A 6,025-nucleotide genomic window follows, 5' to 3' on the forward strand; every position below is an offset into this window, starting at 1 on the left:
AAAAAAAAAAAAAAAAAAAAAAAATTGTAAACTGTTTATGGCAATTGTCTGCTTGACAGTGTTGGAATTGTTACTATTATTATTTTTTCACTCTCGTCACCTAGGCTGGAGTGTAGAGGCACGATCTCGGCTCACTGCAACCTCTACCTCCCAGGTTCCAGAGATCCTCCTGCCTCAGCCTCCCGAGTAGCTGGGATTACAGGCACGCACTACCACGCTGATTTTATATTTTTAGTAGAGACAGGGTTTCACCACTTGGCCAAACTGGTCTTGAACTCTTGACCTCAGGTGATCCTCCTGCCTTGGCCTCCCAAAGTGCTGGGATTACAGGTGTGAGCCACTGCACCCAGCTAATTTCACTTTTAAATAGCACAACTAACAAAATTAACAATAATTTGAGAAGGGATTTCTTTTTCTTTTTCTTTTTCTTTTTTTGAGACAGAGTTTTGCTCTTGTTGCTCAGGCTGGAGTGCAGTGGTGAGACCCTGGCTCACGACAATGAACTCCACCTCCTGGGTTGAAGCAGTTCTCCTACCTCAGCCTCCCAGATAGCTGGGACTACAGGCATGAGCCACCAGGCTCATTTTATATTTTCAGTAGAGACGGGGTTTCACTGTGTTAGTCAGGCTGGTCTTGAACTCCTGACCTCAGGTGAGCCACCTACCTTGGTCTCCCAAAGTGCTGGGATTACAGGCGTGAGCCACTGCCCTGGGCTTCTTTTTGTTTTCTTTTCTTTCTTTCTTTTTTTTTGACACAGGATCTCACTCTGTCATCCAGGCTGGAGTTCAGTGGCACTATCATGGCTCACTGCAGCCTGGACCTCCTGGGCGCAAGTGATCCTCCTGCCTCAGCCTCCCAAGTAAGTGGGACCGCAGACATGCTCCACCATGCCCAACTAGTTTCTTTTAATTTTTAAATTTTGTACAGGCAGGGTCTTACCATGTTTCTTAGGCTGGTCTCCAACTTGGCTCAAGCAGTTTTCCCACCTCAGTTTCCCAAAGTGCTGAGATTACAGGCATGAGCCACCATGCCCAGCTGGATTTCCTAAGATATAAAAAACACAATCTCAAAGAAAAGCTTATATATTTGTTAACATTCAAGATTTTTAAAATTTTGTTTAACAAAGATCATGAGAAATAAAGAAAAGCAGATGGAAAAAATATAAATGCATATAACAAAGATTGAAGAGTCACAACAGATCAATAAGAAAAAGACAATCTGATATGAAAATAGTCAAGGAATGACAGAAAACTTACAGATGAGGAAATCTAAAGCAGCAACAAATACGTGAAATATGCTCAACCTTGTAATTAGGAAGAGGCAAATTAAAAACCACAGTGAGTTACCATTTTATACCTTTTTTTTTTTTTGAGGCCTTCACTCTGTCAATTCAGGCTGGAATGCAGTGGCACAATCATGGCACACTACAACCTCAACCTCCCAGCCTCAAACAATCCTCCCACCTCAGCCTCTCGAGTAGCTGGGACTACAGGCATGTGCCACCATGCCTGGCTCATTTTTTGTAACTTTTGTAGAGAGAGAGTCTCGCCATGTTGACCAGCCTGGTCTCGAACTCCCGGACTCAAGCGATCTGCCCAACTCGGCCTTCCAAAGTGCTGGGATTACACGTGTAAGCCACCACACCCGGCCTACACCTTTAATGTAGGTAAAATGTAATAAAACCACATGTTGACAAAATGTGGGCAAATGAGAATTCTCAGGTCCTATTAGTATGCGTGTCAACTGGACAACTGAACAGAAATTTAGAACTATCTATCAAATTTGAAAAACTGGACACCATATCACCCAGCATTTCCCCTCTGAGATGTAGAGCCCATAAAAACCTTGCTTATTTGCATAAGGAAACAAGTACAAGAAAGTCATTGTAACATTGTTTACAAAAGAAGAAAATAGAACAACCTAAATGTCAAGCAATAGAATAGATAAATAAATCATGCTTTATTCATATAATGGAATACTCAATAGAAGTTAAAATATGTATCAGCCTCAAAAAACATGTTCAGGGCCGGACGCAGTGGTTCATGCCTGTAATCCCAGCACTTTGGGAGCCGAGATGGGCGGATCATCTGAGGTCAGGAGTTAGAGACCAGCCTGGCCAACATGGTGAAACCCCATCTCTACTAAAAATAAAAAAAAAAAGAAGAAAAAAATTACCCGGGAGTGGTGGCAGATGCCTGTAATCCCAGCTACCTGGAGGCTGAGGCTGGGGAATTGCTTGAACCTGGTACATAAAGGTTTCAGGGAGCTGACATTGCACCACTGCACTCCAGCCTGGGTGACGGAGCAAGACTCTGTCTCAAAATAAAAATAGGCTGGACGTGGTGGCTCACACCTGTAATCCCAGCACTGTGGGAGGCCGAGGTGGGTGGTGTGGATCACGAGGTCAGGAGTTCAAGACCAGCCTGACCAATATAGTGAAACCCTGTCTCTACTAAAAATACAAAAATTAGCCGGGTGTGGTGGTGCACACTTATAATCCCAGCTACTCGGGAGGCTGTGGCAGGAGAATTGCTTGAACCCGGGAGGAAGAGGTTGCAGTGAGCCGAGATTGCGCCACTGACTCCAGCCTGGGCAACAGAGCACGACTCCATCTCAAATAAATAAATAAATAAATAAACAAGCAAAAGACCTAAGATTAAGATCTAAAAAAGATCTAAAAGATTAACAGCTAACTGGGGTGTGGATGTTCATATTTTTTTCGCTATACCTTCCTATATGCTTGAAATATGGCTAAAAAGAAAAAAAAAAAAAAAAACCCAGAGGTGAGGAAGTGGAAAAAGCAAGGATCTTGGCTCTGAAGTCTAAGACAGAGGGTAGGAGCTAGAAAAGGAAGAAGGGCCAAGACTGCTAAATGGAGCCACAAGTTTTGAAATGCTGACAAGTCAGAGGCCAGACCTTGCCTTTTCATTTTTTATTATCCCCTTCCAGTTTGACAAATAATACTTGGCAATTAAGTAAGCACTCTGTGACTTTTGTTGAATGAATAAATGGAGTTAATAGAAACAGTTGGCATCAATAGGACATATAGTTGAACATTCCTTTTTCACAAGGTCGCTCAGACTTTCCTGAATAGATTCCTCTGGGAACAATTGCTTCCCTTTGAAAAAAAAAAAAAGCCACCTCTTCTGACTAAATGGAGATTTCTGCCAGCTTCCTAGCACTGATTACAATTTAGCATCCTTTCTTGATTAAAACCCTAACATAATTAGGTATCTATTTAAAAAAAAAAAAACCCAGCTTTATTGAGGTATAATTTACACATTCAGCCATTGTAAGTGTATAATGCAATGACTGATAAGAAATGTGTGGCTGGGCGCGGTGGCTCACACCTGTAATCCCAGCACTTTGGAAGGCCGAGGCAGGAGGATAAACTGAGGTCAGGAGTTTGAGACCAGCCTGGTTGACATGGTGAAACCCTGTCTCTACTAAAAATACAAAAAAAGGCCAGGCGCAGTGGCTCACGCCTGTAATCCTAGCTCTTTGGGAGGCCAAGGCGGGTGGATCACCTGAGGTCAGGAGTTCAAGACCAGCCTGACTAATATGGAAAACCCCATCTCTACTAAAATTTAAAAAATTAGCCAGGCGTGGTGGCACGCGCCTGTAGTCCCAGCTACTCAGGAAGCTGAGGCAGGAGAATTGCTTGAACCCAGGAGGCAGAGGTTGCAGTGAGCCAAGATGGTACCACTGTACTCCAGCCTGGGTGACAGAGTAAGATTGTCTCCAAGAAAAAAAAAAAAGAAAATTAGCCAGGCATGCTGGTGGACACCTGTAATCCCAGCTACTTGGGAGGTTGAGGCAGGAGACTTGCTTGAACCCGGGAGGCGGAGGTTGCAGAGAGCTGAGATCGTGCCACTGGACTCCAGCCTGGGCAACAAGAGTGAAACTCCGTCTCAAAAAAAAAAAAAGAAAGAAAGAAAAAGAAATGTGTAAAGTTGTACAATTATCATCACAATCCAAACCAGTTATAGAACATTATTATTACTCCAAAAAGTCACCTCATGCAGTTACTCTCTTCCCCCACACCAGCCCCAGGACTACCACGGATTTGCCATCGGTTTCTATACATTTCTCCTGGACGTTTCACATAAATGAAATCATATAAAATATAATGGTTGTTGCCGGGCACGGTGGCTCAAGCCTGTAATCCCAGCACTTTGGGAGGCTGAGACGGGCGGATCACGAGGTCAGGAGATCGAGGCCATCCCGGCTAACCCGGTGAAACCCCGTCTCTACTAAAAAATACAAAAAACTAGCCGGGCGAGGTGGCGGGCGCCTGTAGTCCCAGCTACTCGGGAGGCTGAGGCAGGAGAATGGCGTAAACCCGGGAGGCGGAGCTTGCAGTGAGCTGAGATCCGGCCACTGCACTCCAGGCTGGGCGACAGAGCGAGACTCTGTCTCAAAAAAAAAAAAAATATATATATATATATAATGGTTGTGTCTGACTTCTGTCACTTGGCATAATGTGTTACTTAGCATAATGTTTTTGAAGTTCATCCATGTCAAAGCATGTATTAGAATTACCTTCATTTTTATTGCCAAATCGTATTCCATTATATGGATATACCACGTTTTTGTTTTTGTTTTTTTTTAAGACGGAGTCTTGCCCTGCCACCCAGGCTAGAGTGCAGTGGTGCGACCTCGGCTCACTGCAATCTCTACCTCCTGGGTTCAATTGATTCTCCTGCCTCAGCCTCCCGAGTAACTGGGATTATAGGCGTGTGCCACCACGCCCACCTAATTTTTGTGTTTTTAGTATAGACGAAGTTTTGCCATGTTGGCCAGGCTGCTCTTGAACTCCTGACCTCAGGTGATCCATCCACCTCGGTCCACATTTTGTTTATTCATCAGGAGCTGAACATTTAGGTTGTTTCCAGTTTTGAGCTATTGTGAAGAATTCTGCTACGAACATTTGATTGCATGTTTTTTTGTGTGGATTTATGTTTTTATTTTTGTTGGGTACATTCCTAGAAATGGAACGGCTGGGTTTTAGGACAAATTTATATTTTAAAAACACTATCTGGCTGGGCGTGGTGGCTCACACCTGTAATCCCAGCACTTTGGGAGGCCAAGCTAGGTGGATCACAAGGTCAGGAGATCGAGACCATCCTGGCCAACATGGCAAAACTCCGTCTATACTAAAAACACAAAAATTAGCTGAATGTGGTGGCACACGCCTATAATCCCAGCTGCTCGGGAGGCTGAGGCAGGAGAATCAATTGAACCCAGGAGGTAAAGGTTGCAGGGAGCTGAGATCGCATCACTGCACTCCAGCGTGGGTGACAGAGCGAGACTCCGTCTCAAAAAAAAGAAAAGAAGCCGGATGCAGTGGCTCACGCCCATAATCCCAATACTTTGGGAGGCCAAGGCAGGCGGATTACGAGGTCAGGAGTTCAAGACCAGCCTGGCCAGCATGGTGAAACCCGTCTCTACTAAAAATACAAAAATTAGCCGGGTGTGGTGACAGGCGCCTGTAATCCCAGCTACTCCGGAGGCTGGGGCAGGAGAATCACTTGACCCCAGGAGGTGGAGGTTGAAGTGAGCTGAGATCACGCCACTGCACTCCAGCCTGGGCAACAGAGCGAGACTCTGTCTCAAAAAAAAAACAACAAAAAACGACTTGTTTTCCAAAGTGGCTCTACCATTTTTGCATTTCTGCCACAAGTGTGTGAGGGTTCCAGTTTCTCTACTTTCTCACCCAAACTTGTTCTTTTCTGTCTTTGTAGTTATAGCCACTTTAGTGTGTGTGAAGTGATATCTCATTGTGGCTTAAAGTTGCATATCCCTAGTGACTAATGATGTTGAATATATTTTCATGTGCTTATTAGCCATTTGCATGTCTTTTTTGGTGAAATGTTTATTCAAGTCTTTTACCCATTTTTCAAATTGCGCATTGTTTGTCTTATTATTGAGTTGTAAGAGCTCTATATATTCTGTATACAAGTTCTTTATCAGATACGTGATTTGCAAATAACTTCTCTCAATTGATGGCTTGTGTTTTCATTTT

The sequence above is a fragment of the Mandrillus leucophaeus genome, unplaced genomic scaffold, assembly GCF_000951045.1.
Source record: "Mandrillus leucophaeus isolate KB7577 unplaced genomic scaffold, Mleu.le_1.0 Scaffold231, whole genome shotgun sequence".
Classification (NCBI taxonomy): Eukaryota; Metazoa; Chordata; class Mammalia; order Primates; family Cercopithecidae; genus Mandrillus; species Mandrillus leucophaeus.